This window comes from Pseudophryne corroboree, chromosome 1 (assembly GCF_028390025.1).
Source record: "Pseudophryne corroboree isolate aPseCor3 chromosome 1, aPseCor3.hap2, whole genome shotgun sequence".
NCBI lineage: Eukaryota > Metazoa > Chordata > Amphibia > Anura > Myobatrachidae > Pseudophryne > Pseudophryne corroboree.
This window is the reverse complement of record NC_086444.1, coordinates 736,170,868-736,193,905: the sequence shown is the minus strand read 5'-3', so window position 1 is coordinate 736,193,905 and position 23,038 is coordinate 736,170,868. Positions and strand designations below refer to the sequence as shown.

Here is a 23,038-nt window from a genome sequence, read left to right as displayed (position 1 = left end):
TTCTCCTCTGGGCAGAAAGGCATGTTGTGGCGTCTGCAATCTACATTCTGGGAGTAGACAACTGGGAAGCAGACTTCCTCAGCAGACTCGACCTCCACCCTGGAGAGTGGGGCCTTCACCCGGAGGTGTTCGGGAGCTTGACACGTCGGTGGGGAATTCCACAAATCGACATGGCCTCTCTTCTCAACAAGAAGCTCAAGTGGTATTGTTCCAGGTCGAGGGACCCTCAAGCAGTGCCGGTGGACGCTCTGGTGACTCCATGGGTCTGCTAGATGGTGTCTGTTTCCACCACTCCCATTGATCCCAAAGATTCTCAAAAGAATAAAAAGAGAAAAGGATCAAGCAATTTGCATTGCTCTGGACTTGCCAAGAAGGGCCTGGTATGCAGATCTACTGAAGATGCTCCTAGAGGACGCGTAGCCTCTACCTCTTTGCAAGGACCTTCTCCAACAGGGGCCGTTCGTCTATCGAGACTTAACGCGGCTAGGTTTGACGGCATGGAGGTTGAGCAACAAATTCTAGCCTGGAAAGGGATCCCGAATAGAGTTATTCCAACCCTGTTACAAGCAGAAAGGGGGTAATGTCTAAACATTACCACCGTATTCGGAAAAAATTACGTCTCTTGGTGTGAGAACAGGAAATTTCCTGCAGTGGAATTTCAACTGGTATAAATATCCAGGTTGCTCTTATCCTATATCCTAACCTTTTGCTTTTCATAATGTAATGTGTCTTGAAAACTATGTTAAGTTGTGCCGTATGGTATGACATTGTGCTGTATGGTGTTTTCCTTACATTTTGGGTCAAATATCCAGCTTACGCTTAATATCCTAACAGTTTGCATTTCATTATGTAATGTGCCTCTAAAACTACGTGGTGGTGTGCCGTATGTCGTGGCATTTTTCTGTATGGTGTCTACCTAAAGTTTTCTCTCTCCCATATGCAGCTTGCTTTTTCTTAATATTCTAATACAAAGGTCCTCAAACTTGATTTTCAAGGCACCTTAATGGTCCAAGTTTTAAGTATATCCAGTTCTATAAGGTGCCTTCCATTATGGCATCATGTGATTTGTTGACTTCCTGTAGGATGTTTTGCATTTGAAATGGTCTGTTTTATATTGTTTACAGACTTTACTTACTAGTACAGTATTGTTTCCACTTCTCACTAGGGCAGCTACTCTTTTGAATGTTGAGGTTTTTGGGTACCTGAAAGAAAATGGTGTGCTTCATCCATTAGCAAATTTGCAAGAGGAAACAAATGTCTTCAAACACGAAGGACAGCTCTGTGGGTGACATTAAAAGCGAGCATCAGGATCCAGTGCTGCAAACTATTGTGTTTCCGAAGCTGCCGGACTAGATGTTTGTTGGCTTCAGTGCACAGGTAAATATCTTTTGTATTCGTTTTACATAACTATCTTCCTTTCATATCGTAATAGTTTGTATTGCTGGGTATAACATGTTCTGATGGCTGTATTGTGCCTTGCTGAAGTTGTCAGCCCATTTCCAGCTTGCTTTCATTTCAAATCCTAATAGTTTGCATTTCATAATATAATGCGTCTCTAAAACTATGCAGTGCTGTATGGTGCCTTTGTACCATTTTCAGTCCCATATCCAGCTTGCTTTTTCTTAATATCCTAATAGTTTGAATATCTGGGTTAAACCAGCATTCAGCATCCCTACAACCGTTAGACTTAATTGTCACCTGCGCCGTTAGGGTACGCTTGCTGACACAGTTAGTATAGCATCATGCTGTGCCGTATTGTGCCGTGCGGCATGGCATTGTGCTATATGGTGCCTTCCTAACGTCCGTCCCATATCCAGCTTGCTTTTTCTTAATATCCTAATAGTTTGAATATCTGGGTTAAACCAGTATTCAGCATCCCTACAACCGTTAGACTTAATTGTCACTTGCGCCGGTAGGGTACGCTTGCCGGCACAGTTAGTGTAGCATCATTTTGTGCAGTGCAGCATGGGATTGTGCTATATCTTCCTGACTTCCGTCCCATTTCCAGCTTGCTTTTATTTAAAATCCTAATAGTTTGCCTCTTTAAAACTATGCCGTGCTGTACCGCATATGGCATGGCAATTTGCTGTTATGGTGCATTCATACCATTTTCAGTCTCAAATCCAGCTTGCTTTTTCTTAAAATCCTTATAATTTAAATATCTGGGTTAAACCAGTATTCAGCATCCCTACAACCATTAGACTTAATTGTCGCTTGCGCCGGTAGGGTAAGCTTGCAGTCACCGTTAGTATAGCATCATGTTGTGCCGTATGGTACCGTGCGGCATGACATTGTGCTATATGGTGCCTTCCTGACATTGTCAGCCCCATTTCCAGCTGGCTTTCCTTTAAAATCCTAATCGTTTCCATTTCAGATTGTAATAAGTCTCTAACTATGTGGCGTTGTGCCGTATGGTGCTTTCCAAACATTTTGAGTCAAATATCCAGCTTGCTCTTAATATTCTAACCGTTTCTATTTCAGAATGTAATGTGTTTCAAAAACTATGTTGTGTTGTGCCTTATGGTGTAACATTGTGCTGTGGTTTTTTTCCCTAACATTTTAAGTCAAATATCCAGGTTTTTCTTACTTAATATCCTAACCGTTTCAATTTCAGAATGTGTTGTGTTTCTAAAACTATCTGGTATTGTATTGTGTTGTATGGTGTGACATTATGCTGTATGGTTTTTTCCCTAACATTTTGAGTCAACTATCCAGCTTGCCCCTAGCATCCTAACTGTTTGCTTTTCAGAATGTAATGGGTCTCTAAAACTAACATTGTGCTGTATTGTACTTTCCTAACCTTTTGAGTCAAATATCCAGCTTGCTCTTAATATCCTAACAGTTTGCTTTTCAGAATGTATTGCATCTTTAAAACTATGTTGTGTGGTGCCTTATGGTGTGACATTGTACTGTATGGTTTTTTTCCTAACATTTTGAATCAAATATCCAGGTTGCTCTTACTTAATATCCCAACTGTTTGCTTTTCAGAATGTAATGGGTCTCTAAACTATGAAACATTGTGCTGTATGGTTTTTTTCCCTAACATTTTAAGTCAAATATCCAGGTTTTTCTTACTTAATATCCTAATCATTTCAATTTCAGAATGTGTTGTGTTTCTAAAACTATCTGGTATTTTATTGTGTTGTATGGTGTGACATTATGCTGTATGTTTTTTTCCCTAACATTTTGAGTCAACTATCCAGCTTGCTCCTAGCATCCTAACTGTTTGCTTTTCAGAATGTAATGGGTCTCTAAAACTATGTAACATTATGCTGTATTGTGCTTTCCTAACCTTTTGAATCAAATATCCAGGTTGCGCTCACTTTATATCCCAACTGTGTGCTTTTCAGAATGTAATGGGTCTTTAAAACTATGTAACAATGTGCTGTATTGTGCTTTACTAACCTTTTGAGTCAAATATCCAGGTTGCTCTTACTTAATATCCTAACAGTTTGCTTTTCAGAATGTATTGCATCTTTAAAACTATGTTGCGTGGTGCCTTATGGTGTGACATTGTACTGTATGTTTTTTTCCTAACATTTTGAATCAAATATCCAGGTTGCGCTTACTTTATATCCCAACTGTTTGCTTTTCAGAATGTAATGGGTCTATAAAACTATGTAACATTGTGCTTTCCTAACCTTTTGAGTCAAATATCCAGGTTTGTCTTACTTAATATCCTAACCGTTTCAATTTCAGAATGTGTTGTGTTTCTAAAACTATGTGGTATTGTATTGTGTTGTATGGTGTGACATTATGCTGTATGGTTTTTTTCCCTAACATTTTGAGTCAACTATCCAGCTTGCTCCTAACATCCTTACTGTTTGCTTTTCAGAATGTAATGGGTCTCTAAAACTATGTTACATTGTGCTTTCCTAACCTTTTGAGTCAAATATCCAGCTTGCTCTTAATATCCTAACCGTTTCTATTTCAGAATGTAATGTGTTTCAAAAACTATGTTGTGTTGTGCCTTATGGTGTAACATTGTGCTGTATGGTTTTTTTCCCTAACATTTTAAGTCAAATATCCAGGTTTTTCTTACTTAATATCCTAACCGTTTCAATTTGAGAATGTGCTGTGTTTCTAAAACTATGTGGTATTGTATTGTGTTGTATGGTGTGACATTATGCTGTATGGTTTTTTTCCCTAACATTTTGAGTCCACTATCCAGCTTGCTCCTAACATCCTAACTGTTTGCTTTTCAGAATGTAATGGGTCTCTAAAACTATGTAACAATGTGCTTTCCTAACCTTTTGAGTCAAATATCCAGGTTGCTCTTAATATCCTAACAGTTTGCTTTTCAGAATGTAATGGGTCTCTAAAACTATGTAACAATGTGCTTTCCTAACCTTTTGAGTCAAATATCCAGGTTGCTCTTAATATCCTAACAGTTTGCTTTTCAGAATGTAATGGGTCTCTAAAACTATGTAACATTGTGCTGTATTGTGCTTTCCTAACATATTGAGTCAAATATCCAGGTTGCTCTTACTTAATATCCTAACAGTTTGCTTTTCAGAATGTATTGCATCTTTAAAACTATGTTGTGTAGTGCCTTATGGTGTGACATTGTACTGTATGGTTTTTTCCTAACATTTTGAATCAAATATCCAGGTTGCTCTTACTTTATATCCCAACTGTTTGCTTTTCAGAATGTAATGGGTCTCTAAAACTATGTAACATTGTGCTGTATTGTGCTTTCCTAACATTTTGAGTCAAATATCCAGGTTGCTCTTAATATCCTAACAGTTTGCTTTTCAGAATGTATTGCATCTTTAAAACTATTGTGTGGTGCCTTATGGTGTGACATTGTACTGTATGTTAGTTTCCTAACATTTTGAATCAAATATCCAGGTTGCTCTTAATATCCTAACAGTTTGCTTTTCAGAATGTTTTGCATCTTTAAAACTATGTTGCGTGGTGCCTTATGGTGTGACTTTGTACTGTATGGTTTTTTTCCTAACATTTTAAGTCAAATATCCAGGTTTTTCTTAATATCCTAACCGTTTCAATTTGAGAATGTGTTGTGTTTCTAAAACTATGTGGTATTGTATTGTGTTGTATGGTGTGCCATAATGCTGTATGTTTTTTTTCCCTAACATTTTGAGTCAACTATCCAGCTTGCTCCTAACATCCTAACTGTTTGCTTTTCAGAATGTAATGGGTCTCTAAAACTATGTAACATTGTGCTTTCCTAACCTTTTGAGTCAAATATCCAGGTTGCTCTTACTTAATATCCTAACAGTTTGCTTTTCAGAATGTATTGCATCTTTAAAACTATGTTGTGTGGTGCCTTATGGTGTGACATTGTACTGTACGGTTTTTTCCTAACATTTTGAATCAAATATCCAGGTTGCTTTTACTTTATAGCCCAACTGTTTGCTTTTCAGAATACAATGGGTCTATAAAACTATGTAACATTGTGCTGTATGGTGCTTTCCTAACATTTTGAGTCAAATATCCAGGTTGCTCTTAATATCCTAACAGTTTGCTTTTCAGAATGTAATGGGTCTCTAAAACTATGTAACATTGTGCTGTCCTAACATTTTCAATCAAATATCCAGGTTGCTCTTACTTTACATCCCATCTGTTTGCTTTTCAGAATGTAATGGGTCTCTAAAACTATGTAACATTGTGCTTTCCTAACATTTTGAGTCAAATATCCAGGTTGCTCTTAATATCCTAACAGTTTTCTTTTCAGAATGTATTGCATCTTTAAAACTATGTTGCATTGTGCCTTTTGATGTAACATTGTGCTGTATGGGTTTTTCCTAACATTTTGAGTCAAATATCCAGCGTGCTCCTATCATCCTAACAGTTTGCTTTTCAGAATGTAATGAGTCTCTAAAACTATGTAACATTGTGCTATATGGTGCTTTCATAACTTTGAGTCAAATATCCAGGGTGCTCTTAATATCCTAACAGTTTATATAATGCGTCTTAAAAACTGGCGGAGTGCCGTATGGTATGACATTGTGCTGTATGGTACTTTCCTAACATTTGAAGTCAATTATCCAGCTTGCTCTTAATATCCTAACAGTTTATATTTCAAAATGTATTGTGTTTCTAAAACTGTGGTATTGTGTTGTATGGTTTTTTCCTAACATTTTGAGTCAAATATCCAGCTTGCTCCTAACATCCTAACTGCTTTTCATAATGTAATGTGTTTCTAAAACTATGTGGTGTTGTGCCGTATGTCGTGGCATTGTTCTGTATGGTGTCTACCTAAAGTTTTCTCTCTCCCATATGCAGCTTGCTTTTTCCTAATATCCTAATACAAAGGTCCTCAAACTTGCTTTTCAAGGCACCTTAATGGTCCAAGTTTTAAGTATATCCAGTTCTATAAGGTGCCTTCCATTATGGCATCATGTGATTTGTTGACTTCCTGTAGGGTGTTTTGCATTTGAAATGGTCCGTTTTATATTGTTTACAGACTTTACTTACTAGTATTGTTTCCACTTCTCACTAGGGCAGCTACTCTTTTGAATGTTGAGGTTTTTGGGTACCTGAAAGAAAATGGTGTGCTTCATCCATTAGCAAATTTGCAAGAGGAAGCAAATGTCTTCAAACACAAAGGACAGCTCTGTGGGTGACATTAAAAGCGAGCATCAGGATCCAGTGCTGCAAACTATTGTGTTTCCGAAGCTGCCGGACTAGATGTTTGTTGGCTTCAGTGCACAGGTAAATATCTTTTGTATTCGTTTTACATAACTATCTTCCTTTCATATCGTAATAGTTTGTATTGCTGGGTATAACATGTTCTGATGGCTGTATTGTGCCTTGCTGAAGTTGTCAGCCCATTTCCAGCTTGCTTTCATTTCAAATCCTAATAGTTTGCATTTCATAATATAATGCGTCTTTAAAACTATGCAGTGCTGTATGGTGCCTTTGTACCATTTTCAGTCCCATATCCAGCTTGCTTTTTCTTAATATCCTAATAGTTTGAATATCTGGGTTAAACCAGCATTCAGCATCCCTACAACCGTTAGACTTAATTGTCACTTGCGCCGTTAGGGTACGCTTGCCGGCACAGTTAGTATAGCATCATGCTGTGCCGTATTGTGCCGTGCGGCATGGCATTGTGCTATATGGTGCCTTCCTAACGTCCGTCCCATATCCAGCTTGCTTTTTCTTAATATCCTAATAGTTTGAATATCTGGGTTAAACCAGTATTCAGCATCCCTACAACCGTTAGACTTAATTGTCACTTGCGCCGGTAGGGTACGCTTGCCGGCACAGTTAGTATAGCATCATGTTGTGCCGTATGGTACCGTGCGGCATGACATTGTGCTATATGGTGCCTTCCTGACATTGTCAGCCCCATTTGCAGCTGGCTTTCCTTTAAAATCCTAATTGTTTCTATTTCAGATTGTAATGCGTTTCTAACTATGTGGCGTTGTGCCGTTGTGCCGTATGGTGCTTTCCAAACATTTTGAGTCGAATCTCCAGCTTGCTCTTAATATCCTAACCGTTTCTATTTCAGAATGTAATGTGTTTCAAAAACTATGTTGTGCCTTATGGTGTAACATTGTGCTGTATGGTTTTTTTCCCTAACATTTTAAGTCAAATATCCAGGTTTTTCTTACTTAATATCCTAACCGTTTCAATTTCAGAATGTGTTGTGTTTCTAAAACTATGTGGTATTGTGTTGTATGGTGTGACATTATGCTGTATGGTTTTTTCCCTAACATTTTGAGTCAACTATCCAGCTTGCTCCTAGCATCCTAACTGTTTGCTTTTCAGAATGTAATGGGTCTCTAAAACTATGTAACATTATGCTGTATTGTGCTTTCCTAACATTTTCAATCAAATATCCAAGTTGCTCTTACTTTATAACCCAACTGTTTGCTTTTCAGAATGTAATGGGTCTCTAAAACTATGTAACATTGTGCTGTATTGTGCTTTCCTAACATTTTGAGTCAAATATCCAGGGTGCTCTTAATATCCTAACAGTTTGCTTTTCAGAATGTAATTGGTCTCTAAAACTATGTAACATTGTGCTTTATTGTGCTTTATTGTGCTTTCCTAACATTTTGAGTCAAATATCCAGGTTGCTCTTAATATCCTAACAGTTTGCTTTTCAGAATGTATTGCATCTTTAAAACTATGTTGCGTGGTGCCTTATGGTGTGACTTTGTACTGTATGGTTTTTTTCCTAACATTTTAATTCAAATATCCAGGTTTTTCTTAATTAATATCCTAACCGTTTCAATTTGAGAATGTGTTGTGTTTCTAAAACTGTGTGGTATTGTATTGTGTTGTATGGTGTGCCATAATGCTGTATGGTTTTTTTCCCTAACATTTTGAGTCAACTATCCAGCTTGCTCCTAACATCCTAACTGTTTGCTTTTCAGAATGTAATGGGTCTCTAAAACTATGTAACATTGTGCTTTCCTAACCTTTTGAGTCAAATATCCAGGTTGCTCTTACTTAATATCCTAACAGTTTGCTTTTCAGAATGTATTGCATCTTTAAAACGATGTTGTGTAGTGCCTTATGGTGTGACATTGTACTGTATGGTTTTTTCCTAACATTTTGAATCAAATATCCAGGTTGCTCTTACTTTATAGCCCAACTGTTTGCTTTTCAGAATATAATGGGTCTATAAAACTATGTAACATTGTGTTGTATGGTGCTTTCCTAACATTTTGAGTCAAATATCTAGGTTGCTCTTAATATCCTAGCAGTTTGCTTTTCAGAATGTAATGGGTCTCTAAAACTATGTAACATTGTGCTTTATTGTGCTTTCCTAACATTTTGAGTCAAATATCCAGGTTGCTCTTACTTTATATCCCATCTGTTTGCTTTTCAGAATGTAATGGGTCTCTAAAACTATGTAACATTGTGCTTTATTGTGCTTTCCTAACATTTTGAGTCAAATATCCAGGTTGCTCTTAATATCCTAACAGTTTGCTTTTCAGAATGTATTGCATCTTTAAAACTATGTTGCTTGGTGCCTTATGGTGTGACTTTGTACTGTATGTTAGTTTCCTAACATTTTGAATCAAATATCCAGGTTGCTCTTAATATCCTAACAGTTTGCTTTTCAGAATGTATTGCATCTTTAAAACTATGTTGCTTGGTGCCTTATGGTGTGACTTTGTACTGTATGGTTTTTTTCCTAACATCTTAAGTCAAATATCCAGGTTTTTCTTACTTAATATCCTAACCGTTTCAATTTGAGAATGTGTTGTGTTTCTAAAACTATGTGGTATTGTATTGTGTTGTATGGTGTGCCATAATGCTGTATGGTTTTTTTCCCTAACATTTTGAGTCAACTATCCAGCTTGCTCCTAACATCCTAACTGTTTGCTTTTCAGAATGTAATGGGTCTCTAAAACTATGTAACATTGTGCTTTCCTAACCTTTTGAGTCAAATATCCAGGTTGCTCTTACTTAATATCCTAACAGTTTGCTTTTCAGAATGTATTGCATCTTTAAAACTATGTTGTGTAGTGCCTTATGGTGTGACATTGTACTGTATGGTTTTTTCCTAACATTTTGAATCAAATATCCAGGTTGCTCTTACTTTATATCCCAACTGTTTGCTTTTCAGAATGTAATGGGTCTCTAAACTATGTTACATTGTGCTGTATGGTGCTTGCTTAACATTTTGAGTCAAATATCCAGCTTGCTCTTAATATCCTAACAGTTTGCTTTTCAGAATGTATTGCATCTTTAAAACTATGTTGCATTGTGCCTTTTGATGTAACATTGTGCTGTATTGGTTTTTCCTAACATTTTGAGTCAAATATCCAGCTTGCTCCTAACATCCTAACTGTTTGCTTTTCAGAATGTAATGGGTCTCTAAAACTATGTAACATTGTGCTTACCTAACCTTTTGAGTCAAATATCCAGGTTGCTCTTACTTAATATCCTAACAGTTTGCTTTTCAGAATGTATTGCATCTTTAAAACAATGTTGTGTAGTGCCTTATGGTGTGACATTGTACTGTGTGGTTTTTTCCTAACATTTTGAATCAAATATCCAGGTTGCTCTTACTTTATATCCCAACTGTTTGCTTTTCAGAATGTAATGGGTCTATAAAACTATGTAACATTGTGCTGTATTGTGCTTTCCTAACATTTTGAGTCAAAAATCCAGGTTGCTCTTAATATCCTAACAGTTTGCTTTTCAGAATGTAATGAGTCTCTAAAACTATGTAACATTGTGCTATATGGTGCTTTCATAACTTTGAGTCAAATATTCAGTGTGCTCTTAATATCCTAACAGTTTATATAATGCGTCTTAAAAACTGGCGGAGTGCCGTATGGTATGACATTGTGCTGTATGGTACTTTCCTAACATTTGAAGTCAATTATCCAGCTTGCTCTTAATATCCTAACAGTTTATATTTCAAAATGTATTGTTTCTAAAACTGTGGTATTGTGTTGTATGGTTTTTTCCTAAGATTTTGAGTCAAATATCCAGCTTGCTCCTAACTGCTTTTCATAATGTAATGTGTTTCTAAAACTATGTGGTGTTGTGCCGTATGATGCTTTCCTAACATTGAGTCAAATATCCAGGTTGCTCTTAATATCCTAACCGTTTGCTTTTCAGAATGTATTGCGTCTTAAAACTATGTTGTGTTGTGCCTTTTGGTGTGACATTGTGCTGCATGGGTTTTTTTTCCCCCCAACATTGAGTCAATTATCCAACTTGCTCTTAATATCCTAACCATTTCAATTTCAGAATGTATTGTCTCTAAAACTGTGGTATTGTGTTGTATGGTGTGACAGTGTGCTGTATGGTGCTTTCGTAACATTTTGAGTCTAATATTCAGCTTGCTCTTAATATCCTAACTGTTCTATTTCCGAATGTAATGTGTTTCTAAAACTATGTGGTGTTGTGCCGTATGTCGTGGCATTGTTCTGTATGGTGTCTACCTAAAGTTTTCTCTCTCCCATATGCAGCTTGCTTTTTCCTAATATCCTAATACAAAGGTCCTCAAACTTGCTTTTCAAGGCACCTTAATGGTCCAAGTTTTAAGTATATCCAGTTCTATAAGGTGCCTTCCATTATGGCATCATGTGATTTGTTGACTTCCTTGTAGGGTGTTTTGCATTTGAAATGGTCAGTTTTATATTGTTTACAGACTTTACTTACTAGTATTGTTTCCACTTCTCACTAGGGCAGCTACTCTTTTGAATGTTGAGGTTTTTGGGTACCTGAAAGAAAATGGTGTGCTTCATCCATTAGCAAATTTGCAAGAGGAAGCAAATGTCTTCAAACACGAAGGACAGCTCTGTGGGTGACATTAAAAGCGAGCATCAGGATCCAGTGCTGCAAACTATTGTTTCCGAAGCTGCCGGACTAGATGTTTGTTGGCTTCAGTGCACAGGTAAATATCTTTTGTATTCGTTTTACATAACTATCTTCCTTTCATATCGTAATAGTTTGTATTGCTGGGTATAACATGTTCTGATGGCTGTATTGTGCCTTGCTGAAGTTGTCAGCCCATTTCGCTTTCATTTCAAATCCTAATAGTTTGCATTTCATAATATAATGCGTCTCTAAAACTATGCAGTGCTGTATGGTGCCTTTGTACCATTTTCAGTCCCATATCCAGCTTGCTTTTTCTTAATATCCTAATAGTTTGAATATCTGGTTTAAACCAGTATTCAGCATCCCTACAACCGTTAGACTTAATTGTCACTTGCGCCGTTAGGGTACGCTTGCCGGCACAGTTAGTATAGCATCATGCTGTGCCGTATTGTGCCGTGCGGCATGGCATTGTGCTATATGGTGCCTTCCTAACGTCCGTCCCATATCCAGCTTGCTTTTTCTTAATATCCTAATAGTTTGAATATCTGGGTTAAACCAGTATTCAGCATCCCTACAACCGTTAGACTTAATTGTCACTTGCGCCGGTAGGGTACGCTTGCCGGCACAGTTAGTATAGCATCATGTTGTGCCGTATGGTACCGTGCGGCATGACATTGTGTTATATGGTGCCTTCCTGACATTGTCAGCCCCATTTGCAGCTGGCTTTCCTTTAAAATACTAATCGTTTCCATTTCAGATTGTAATGCGTTTCTAACTATGTGGCGTTGTGCCGTATGGTGCTTTCCAAACATTTTGAGTCGAATCTCCAGCTTGCTCTTAATATCCTAACCGTTTCTATTTCAGAATGTAATGTGTTTCAAAAACTATGTTGTGCCTTATGGTGTAACATTGTGCTGTATGGTTTTTTCCCCTAACATTTTAAGTCAAATATCCAGGTTTTTCTTACTTAGTATCCTAACCGTTTCAATTTCAGAATGTGTTGTGTTTCTAAAACTATGTGGTATTGTGTTGTATGGTGTGACATTATGCTGTATGGTTTTTTACCTAACATTTTGAGTCAACTATCCAGCTTGCTCCTAGCATCCTAACTGTTTGCTTTTCAGAATGTAATGGGTCTCTAAAACTATGTAACATTATGCTGTATTGTGCTTTCCTAACCTTTTGAATCAAATATCCAAGTTGCTCTTACTTTATAACCCAACTGTTTGCTTTTCAGAATGTAATGGGTCTCTAAAACTATGTAACATTGTGCTGTATTGTGCTTTCCTAACATTTTGAGTCAAATATCTAGGTTGCTCTTAATATCCTAACAGTTTGCTTTTCAGAATGTAATGGGTCTCTAAAACTATGTAACATTGTGCTTTATTGTGCTTTCCTAACATTTTGAGTCAAATATCCAGGTTGCTCTTAATATCCTAACAGTTTGCTTTTCAGAATGTATTGCATCTTTAAAACTATGTTGTGTGGTGCCTTATGGTGTGACATTGTACTGTATGTTAGTTTCCTAACATTTTGAATCAAATATCCAGGTTGCTCTTACTTTATATCCCAACTGTTTGCTTTTCAGAATGTAATGGGTCTCTAAACTATGTAACATTGTGCTTTATTGTGCTTTCCTAACATTTTGAGTCAAATATCCAGGTTGCTCTTAATATCCTAACAGTTTGCTTTTCAGAATGTATTGCATCTTTAAAACTATGTTGCGTGGTGCCTTATGGTGTGACTTTGTACTGTGTGGTTTTTTTCCTAACATTTTAATTCAAATATCCAGGTTTTTCTTAATTAATATCCTAACCGTTTCAATTTGAGAATGTGTTGTGTTTCTAAAACTGTGTGGTATTGTATTGTGTTGTATGGTGTGCCATAATGCTGTGTGGTTTTTTTCCCTAACATTTTGAGTCAACTATCCAGCTTGCTCCTAACATCCTAACTGTTTGCTTTTCAGAATGTAATGGGTCTCTAAAACTATGTAACATTGTGCTTTCCTAACCTTTTGAGTCAAATATCCAGGTTGCTCTTACTTAATATCCTAACAGTTTGCTTTTCAGAATGTATTGCATCTTTAAAACTATGTTGTGTAGTGCCTTATGGTGTGACATTGTACTGTATGGTTTTTTCCTAACATTTTGAATCAAATATCCAGGTTGCTCTTACTTTATAGCCCAACTGTTTGCTTTTCAGAATATAATGGGTCTATAAAACTATGTAACATTGTGCTGTATGGTGCTTTCCTAACATTTTGAGTCAAATATCCAGGTTGCTCTTAATATCCTAACAGTTTGCTTTTCAGAATGTAATGGGTCTCTAAAACTATGTAACATTGTGCTGTATGGTGCTTTCCTAACATTTTGAGTCAAATATCTAGGTTGCTCTTAATATCCTAGCAGTTTGCTTTTCAGAATGTAATGGGTCTCTAAAACTATGTAACATTGTGCTGTATTGTGCTTTCCTAACATTTTCAATCAAATATCCAGGTTGCTCTTACTTTATATCCCATCTGTTTGCTTTTCAGAATGTAATGGGTCTCTAAAACTATGTAACATTGTGCTTTATTGTGCTTTCCTAACATTTTGAGTCAAATATCCAGGTTGCTCTTAATATCCTAACAGTTTGCTTTTCAGAATGTATTGCATCTTTAAAGCTATGTTGCTTGGTGCCTTATGGTGTAACTTTGTACTGTTTGGTTTTTTTCCTAACATTTTAAGTCAAATATCCAGGTTTTTCTTACTTAATATCCTAACCGTTTTAATTTGAGAATGTGTTGTGTTTCTAAAACTATGTGGTATTGTATTGTGTTGTATGGTGTGCCATAATGCTGTATGGTTTTTTTCCCTAACATTTTGAGTCAACTATCCAGCTTGCTCCTAACATCCTGTTTGCTTTTCAGAATGTAATGGGTCTCTAAAACTATGTAACATTGTGCTTTCCTAACCTTTTGAGTCAAATATCCAGGTTGCTCTTAATATCCTAACAGTTTGCTTTTCAGAATGTAATGGGTCTCTAAAACTATGTAACATTGTGCTTTCCTAACATTTTGAGTCAAATATCCAGGTTGCTCTTAATATCCTAACAGTTTGCTTTTCAGAATGTAATGGGTCTCTAAAACTATGTAACATTGTGCTGTATTGTGCTTTCCTAACCTTTTGAGTCAAATATCCAGGTTGCTCTTACTTTATATCCCATCTGTTTGCTTTTCAGAATGTAATGGGTCTCTAAAACTATGTAACATTGTGCTGTATTGTGCTTTCCTAACATTTTGAGTCAAATATCCAGGTTGCTCTTAATATCCTAACAGTTTGCTTTTCAGAATGTATTGCATCTTTAAAACTATGTTGTGTGGTGCCTTATGGTGTGACATTGTACTGTATGTTATTTTCCTAACATTTTGAGTCAAATATCCAGCTTGCTCCTAACATCCCAACTGTTTGCTTTTCAGAATGTAATGGGTCTCTAAACTATGTAACATTGTGCTGTATGGTGCTTGCTTAACATTTTGAGTCAAATATCCAGCTTGCTCTTAATATCCTAACAGTTTGCTTTTCAGAATGTATTGCATCTTTAAAACTATGTTGCATTGTGCCTTTTGATGTAACATTGTGCTGTATGGGTTTTTCCTAACATTTTGAGTCAAATATCCAGCGTGCTCCTATCATCCTAACAGTTTGCTTTTCAGAATGTAATGAGTCTCTAAAACTATGTAACATTGTGCTATATGGTGCTTTCATAACTTTGAGTCAAATATCCAGGGTGCTCTTAATATCCTAACAGTTTATATAATGCGTCTTAAAAACTGGCAGAGTGCCGTATGGTATGACATTGTGCTGTATGGTACTTTCCTAACATTTGAAGTCAATTATCCAGCTTGCTCTTAATATCCTAACAGTTTATATTTCAAAATGTATTGTTTCTAAAACTGTGGTATTGTGTTGTATGGTTTTTTCCTAACATTTTGAGTCAAATATCCAGCTTGCTCCTAACATCCTAACTGCTTTTCATAATGTAATGGGTTTCTAAAACTATGTGGTGTTGTGCCGTATGATGCTTTCCTAACATTGAGTCAAATATCCAGGTTGCTCTTAATATCCTAACCGTTTGCTTTTCAGAATGTATTGCGTCTTAAAACTATGTTGCGTTGTGCCTTTTGGTGTGACATTGTGCTGCATGGGTTTTTTTCCCCCCAACATTGAGTCAAATATCCAACTTGCTCTTAATATCCTAACCATTTCAATTTCAGAATGTATTGTCTCTAAAACTGTGGTATTGTGTTGTATGGTGTGACAGTGTGCTGTATGGTGCTTTCGTAACATTTTGAGTCTAATATTCAGCTTGCTCTTAATATCCTAACTGTTCTATTTCCGAATGTAATGCGTTTCTAAAACTATGTGGTGTTGTGCCGTATGTCGTGGCATTGTTCTGTATGGTGTCTACCTAAAGTTTTCTCTCTCCCATATGCAGCTTGCTTTTTCCTAATATCCTAATACAAAGGTCCTCAAACTTGCTTTTCAAGGCACCTTAATGGTCCAAGTTTTAAGTATATCCAGTTCTATAAGGTGCCTTCCATTATGGCATCATGTGATTTGTTGACTTCCTTGTAGGGTGTTTTGCATTTGAAATGGTCCGTTTTATATTGTTTACAGACTTTACTTGCTAGTATTGTTTCCACTTCTCACTAGGGCAGCTACTCTTTTGAATGTTGAGGTTTTTGGGTACCTGAAAGAAAATGGTGTGCTTCATCCATTAGCAAATTTTCAAGAGGAAGCAAATGTCTTCAAACACGAAGGACAGCTCTGTGGGTGACATTAAAAGCGAGCATCAGGATCCAGTGCTGCAAACTATTGTGTTTCCGAAGCTGCCGGACTAGATGTTTGTTGGCTTCAGTGCACAGGTAAATATCTTTTGTATTCGTTTTACATAACTATCTTCCTTTCATATCGTAATAGTTTGTATTGCTGGGTATAACATGTTCTGATGGCTGTATTGTGCCTTGCTGAAGTTGTCAGCCCATTTCCAGCTTGCTTTCATTTCAAATCCTAATAGTTTGCATTTCATAATATAATGCGTCTCTAAAACTATGCAGTGCTGTATGGTGCCTTTGTACCATTTTCAGTCCCATATCCAGCTTGCTTTTTCTTAATATCCTAATAGTTTGAATATCTGGTTTAAACCAGTATTCAGCATCCCTACAACCGTTAGACTTAATTGTCACTTGCGCCGTTAGGGTACGCTTGCCGGCACAGTTAGTATAGCATCATGCTGTGCCGTGCGGCATGGCATTGTGCTATATGGTGCCTTCCTAACGTCCGTCCCATATCCAGCTTGCTTTTTCTTAATATCCTAATAGTTTGAATATCTGGGTTAAACCAGTATTCAGCATCCCTACAACCGTTAGACTTAATTGTCACTTGCGCCGTTAGGGTACGCTTGCCGGCACAGTTAGTATAGCATCATGCTGTGCCGTATTGTGCCGTGCGGCATGGCATTGTGCTATATGGTGCCTGCCTAACGTCCGTCCCATATCCAGCTTGCTTTTTCTTAATATCCTAATAGTTTGAATATCTGGGTTAAACCAGTATTCAGCATCCCTACAACCGTTAGACTTAATTGTCACTTGCGCCGGTAGGGTACGCTTGCCGGCACAGTTAGTATAGCATCATGTTGTGCCGTATGGTACCGTGCGGCATGACATTGTGCTATATGGTGCCTTCCTGACATTGTCAGCCCCATTTGCAGCTGGCTTTCCTTTAAAATCCTAATCGTTTCCATTTCAGATTGTAATGCGTCTCTAACTATGTGGCGTTGTGCCGTATGGTGCTTTCCAAACATTTTGAGTCGAATATCCAGCTTGCTCTTAATATCCTAACCGTTTCTATTTCAGAATGTAATGTGTTTCAAAAACTATGTTGTGCCTTATGGTGTAACATTGTGCTGTATGGTTTTTTTCCCTAACATTTTAAGTCAAATATCCAGGTTTTTCTTACTTAATATCCTAACCGTTTCAATTTCAGAATGTGTTGTGTTTCTAAAACTATGTGGTATTGTATTGTGTTGTATATTGTGACATTATGCTGTATGGTTTTTTCCCTAACATTTTGAGTCAACTATCCAGCTTGCTCCTAGCATCCTAACTGTTTGCTTTTCAGAATGTAATGGGTCTCTAAAACTATGTAACATTATGCTGTATTGTGCTTTCCTAACCTTTTGAGTCAAATATCCAGGTTGCTCTTAATATCCTAACAGTTTGCTTTTCAGAATGTATTGCATCTTTAAAACAATGTTGTGTAGTGCCTTATGGTGTGACATTGTACTGTATGGTTTTTTCCTAACATTTTGAATCAAATATCCAGGTTGCTCTTACTTTATATCCCAACTGTTTGCTTTTCAGAATGTAATGGGTCTCTAAAACTATGTAACATTGTGCTGTATGGTGCTTTCCTAACATTTTCAATCAAATATCCAGGTTGCTCTTACTTTATATCCCATCTGTTTGCTTTTCAGAATGTAATGGGTCTCTAAAACTATGTAACATTGTGCTTTATTGTGCTTTCCTAACATTTTGAGTCAAATATCCAGGTTGCTCTTAATATCCTAACCGTTTGCTTTTCAGAATGTATTGCATCTTTAAAACTATGTTGCGTGGTGCCTTATGGTGTGACTTTGTACTGTATGGTTTTTTTCCTAACATTTTAAGTCAAATATCCAGGTTTTTCTTACTTAATATCCTAACCGTTTCAATTTGAGAATGTGTTGTGTTTCTAAAACTATGTGGTATTGTATTGTGTTGTATGGTGTGCCATAATGCTGTATGGTTTTTTTCCCTAACATTTTGAGTCAACTATCCAGCTTGCTCCTAACATCCTAACTGTTTGCTTTTCAGAAAATAATGGGTCTCTAAAACTATGTAACAATGTGCTTTCCTAACCTTTTGAGTCAAATATCCAGGTTGCTCTTACTTTATATCCCAACTGTTTGCTTTTCAGAATATAATGGGTCTATAAAACTATGTAACATTGTGCTGTATGGTGCTTTCCTAACATTTTGAGTCAAATATCCAGGTTGCTCTTACTTAATATCCTAACAGTTTGCTTTTCAGAATGTATTGCATCTTTAAAACTATGTTGTGTAGTGCCTTATGGTGTGACATTGTACTGTGTGGTTTTTTCCTAACATTTTGAATCAAATATCCAGGTTGCTCTTAATATCCTAACAGTTTGCTTTTCAGAATGTAATGGGTCTCTAAAACTATGTAACATTGTGCTGTATTGTGCTTTCCTAACATTTTCAATCAAATATCCAGGTTGCTCTTACTTTATATCCCATCTGTTTGCTTTTCAGAATGTAATGGGTCTCTAAAACTATGTAACATTGTGCTGTATTGTGCTTTCCTAACATTTTGAGTCAAATATCCAGGTTGCTCTTAATATCCTAACAGTTTGCTTTTCAGAATGTATTGCATCTTTAAAACTATGTTGTGTGGTGCCTTATGGTGTGACATTGTACTGTATGTTATTTTCCTAACATTTTGAATCAAATATCCAGGTTGCTCTTACTTTATATCCCAACTGTTTGCTTTTCAGAATGTAATGGGTCTCTAAACTATGTAACATTGTGCTGTATGGTGCTTGCTTAACATTTTGAGTCAAATATCCAGCTTGCTCTTAATATCCTAACAGTTTGCTTTTCAGAATGTATTGCATCTTTAAAACTATGTTGCATTGTGCCTTTTGATGTAACATTGTGCTGTATGGGTTTTTCCTAACATTTTGAGTCAAATATCCAGCGTGCTCCTATCATCCTAACAGTTTGCTTTTCAGAATGTAATGAGTCTCTAAAACTATGTAACATTGTGCTATATGGTGCTTTCATAACTTTGAGTCAAATATCCAGGGTGCTCTTAATATCCTAACAGTTTATATAATGCGTCTTAAAAACTGGCAGAGTGCCGTATGGTATGACATTGTGCTGTATGGTACTTTCCTAACATTTGAAGTCAATTATCCAGCTTGCTCTTAATATCCTAACAGTTTATATTTCAAAATGTATTGTGTTTCTAAAACTGTGGTATTGTGTTGTATGGTTTTTTCCTAACATTTTGAGTCAAATATCCAGCTTGCTCCTAACATCCTAACTGCTTTTCATAATGTAATGGGTTTCTAAAACTATGTGGTGTTGTGCCGTATGATGCTTTCCTAACATTGAGTCAAATATCCAGGTTGCTCTTAATATCCTAACCGTTTGCTTTTCAGAATGTATTGCGTCTTAAAACTATGTTGTGTTGTGCCTTTTGGTGTGACATTGTGCTGCATGGGTTTTTTTCCCCCCAACATTGAGTCAAATATCCAACTTGCTCTTAATATCCTAACCATTTCAATTTCAGAATGTATTGTGTCTCTAAAACTGTGGTATTGTGTTGTATGGTGTGACAGTGTGCTGTATGGTGCTTTCGTAACATTTTGAGTCTAATATTCAGCTTGCTCTTAATATCCTAACTGTTCTATTTCCGAATGTAATGCGTTTCTAAAACTATGTGGTGTTGTGCCGTATGTCGTGGCATTGTTCTGTATGGTGTCTACCTAAAGTTTTCTCTCTCCCATATGCAGCTTGCTTTTTCCTAATATCCTAATACAAAGGTCCTCAAACTTGCTTTTCAAGGCACCTTAATGGTCCAAGTTTTAAGTATATCCAGTTCTATAAGGTGCCTTCCATTATGGCATCATGTGATTTGTTGACTTCCTTGTAGGGTGTTTTGCATTTGAAATGGTCAGTTTTATATTGTTTACAGACTTTACTTACTAGTATTGTTTCCACTTCTCACTAGGGCAGCTACTCTTTTGAATGTTGAGGTTTTTGGGTACCTGAAAGAAAATGGTGTTCTTCATCCATTAGCAAATTTTCAAGAGGAAGCAAATGTCTTCAAACACGAAGGACAGCTCTGTGGGTGACATTAAAAGCGAGCATCAGGATCCAGTGCTGCAAACTATTGTGTTTCCGAAGCTGCCGGACTAGATGTTTGTTGGCTTCAGTGCACAGGTAAATATCTTTTGTATTCGTTTTACATAACTATCTTCCTTTCATATCGTAATAGTTTGTATTGCTGGGTATAACATGTTCTGATGGCTGTATTGTGCCTTGCTGAAGTTGTCAGCCCATTTCCAGCTTGCTTTCATTTCAAATCCTAATAGTTTGCATTTCATAATATAATGCGTCTCTAAAACTATGCAGTGCTGTATGGTGCCTTTGTACCATTTTCAGTCCCATATCCAGCTTGCTTTTTCTTAATATCCTAATAGTTTGAATATCTGGGTTAAACCAGTATTCAGCATCCCTACAACCGTTAGACTTAATTGTCACTTGCGCCGGTAGGGTACGCTTGCCGGCACAGTTAGTATAGCATCATGTTGTGCCGTATGGTACCGTGCGGCATGACATTGTGCTATATGGTGCCTTCCTGACATTGTCAGCCCCATTTGCAGCTGGCTTTCCTTTAAAATCCTAATCGTTTCCATTTCAGATTGTAATGCGTCTCTAACTATGTGGCGTTGTGCCGTATGGTGCTTTCCAAACATTTTGAGTCGAATATCCAGCTTGCTCTTAATATCCTAAATGTTTCTATTTCAGAATGTAATGTGTTTCAAAAACTATGTTGTGCCTTATGGTGTAACATTGTGCTGTATGGTTTTTTTCCCTAACATTTTAAGTCAAATATCCAGGTTTGTCTTACTTAATATCCTAACCGTTTCAATTTCAGAATGTGTTGTGTTTCTAAAACTATGTGGTATTGTATTGTGTTGTATGGTGTGACAGGCTGTATGGTTTTTTCCCTAACATTTTGAGTCAACTATCCAGCTTGCTCCTAGCATCCTAACTGTTTGCTTTTCAGAATGTAATGGGTCTCTAAAACTATGTAACATTATGCTGTATTGTGCTTTCCTAACCTTTTGAATCAAATATCCAAGTTGCTCTTACTTTATATCCCAACTGTTTGCTTTTCAGAATGTAATGGGTCTCTAAAACTATGTAACATTGTGCTGTATTGTGCTTTCCTAACCTTTTGAGTCAAATATCCAGGTTGCTCTTACTTAATATCCTAACAGTTTGCTTTTCAGAATGTATTGCATCTTTAAAACAATGTTGTGTAGTGCCTTATGGTGTGACATTGTACTGTATGGTTTTTTCCTAACATTTTGAATCAAATATCCAGGTTGCTCTTACTTTATATCCCAACTGTTTGCTTTTCAGAATGTAATGGGTCTCTAAACTATGTAACATTATGCTTTATTGTGCTTTCCTAACATTTTGAGTCAAATATCCAGGTTGCTCTTAATATCCTAACAGTTTGCTTTTCAGAATGTATTGCATCTTTAAAACTATGTTGTGTGGTGCCTTATGGTGTGACATTGTACTGTGTTAGTTTCCTAACCTTTTGAGTCAAATATCCAGGTTGCTCTTAATATCCTAACAGTTTGCTTTTCAGAATGTATTGCATCTTTAAAACAATGTTGTGTAGTGCCTTATGGTGTGACATTGTACTGTATGGTTTTTTCCTAACATTTTGAATCAAATATCCAGGTTGCTCTTACTTTATATCCCATCTGTTTGCTTTTCAGAATATAATGGGTCTATAAAACTATGTAACATTGTGCTGTATGGTGCTTTCCTAACATTTTGAGTCAAATATCCAGGTTACTCTTAATATCCTAACAGTTTGCTTTTCAGAATGTAATGGGTCTCTAAAACTATGTAACATTGTGCTGTATTGTGCTTTCCTAACATTTTGAGTCAAATATCCAGGTTGCTCTTAATATCCTAACAGATTGCTTTTCAGAATGTATTGCATCTTTAAAACTATGTTGCGTGGTGCCTTATGGTGTGACTTTGTACTGTATGGTTTTTTTCCTAACATTTTAAGTCAAATATCGAGGTTTTTCTTACTTAATATCCTAACCGTTTCAATTTGAGAATGTGTTGTGTTTCTAAAACTATGTGGTATTGTATTGTGTTGTATGGTGTGACATTATGCTGTATGGTTTTTTTTCCCTAACATTTTGAGTCAACTATCCAGCTTGCTCCTAACATCCTAACTGTTTGCTTCTCAGAATGTAATGGGTCTCTAAAACTATGTAACATTGTGCTTTCCTAACCTTTTGAGTCAAATATCCAGGTTGCTCTTACTTAATATCCTAACAGTTTGCTTTTCAGAATGTATTGCATCTTTAAAACTATGTTGTGTAGTGCCTTATGGTGTGACATTGTACTGTGTGGTTTTTTCCTAACATTTTGAATCAAATATCCAGGTTGCTCTTACTTTATATCCCAACTGTTTGCTTTTCAGAATGTAATGGGTCTATAAAACTATGTAACATTGTGCTGTATGGTGCCTTCCTAACATTTTGAGTCAAATATCCAGGTTGCTCTTAATATCCTAACAGTTTGCTTTTCAGAATGTAATGGGTCTCTAAAACTATGTAACATTGTGCTGTATTGTGCTTTCCTAACATTTTCAATCAAATATCCAGGTTGGTCTTACTTTATATCCCATCTGTTTGCTTTTCAGAATGTAATGGGTCTCTAAACTATGTAACATTGTGCTGTATGGTGCTTGCTTAACATTTTGAGTCAAATATCCAGCTTGCTCTTAATATCCTAACAGTTTGCTTTTCAGAATGTATTGCATCTTTAAAACTATGTTGCATTGTGCCTTTTGATGTACCATTGTGCTGTATGGGTTTTTCCTAACATTTTGAGTCAAATATCCAGC

The 23,038-nt window shown here is 36.6% G+C and overlaps 1 long non-coding RNA gene across 14 annotated transcripts in view; it reads left to right on the top strand.

Annotated features, from left to right (window-relative positions):
- LOC134909391 (uncharacterized) overlaps nt 1-23,038 on the top strand; it is an 88,805-nt gene that overhangs the window by 9,733 nt on the left and 56,034 nt on the right. For 9 of the 14 annotated variants that reach the window (XR_010175920.1, XR_010175923.1, XR_010175922.1 and 6 more), the window contains exons 2-6: nt 1,166-1,377; nt 6,467-6,678; nt 11,129-11,338; nt 15,957-16,168; nt 20,099-20,310. This is a non-coding gene — a long non-coding RNA (uncharacterized LOC134909391). The remainder of the gene's footprint in view (nt 1-1,165; nt 1,378-6,466; nt 6,679-11,128; nt 11,339-15,956; nt 16,169-20,098; nt 20,311-23,038) is intronic. The other 5 variants (XR_010175913.1, XR_010175916.1, XR_010175914.1 and 2 more) reach the window with 5 other exon arrangements.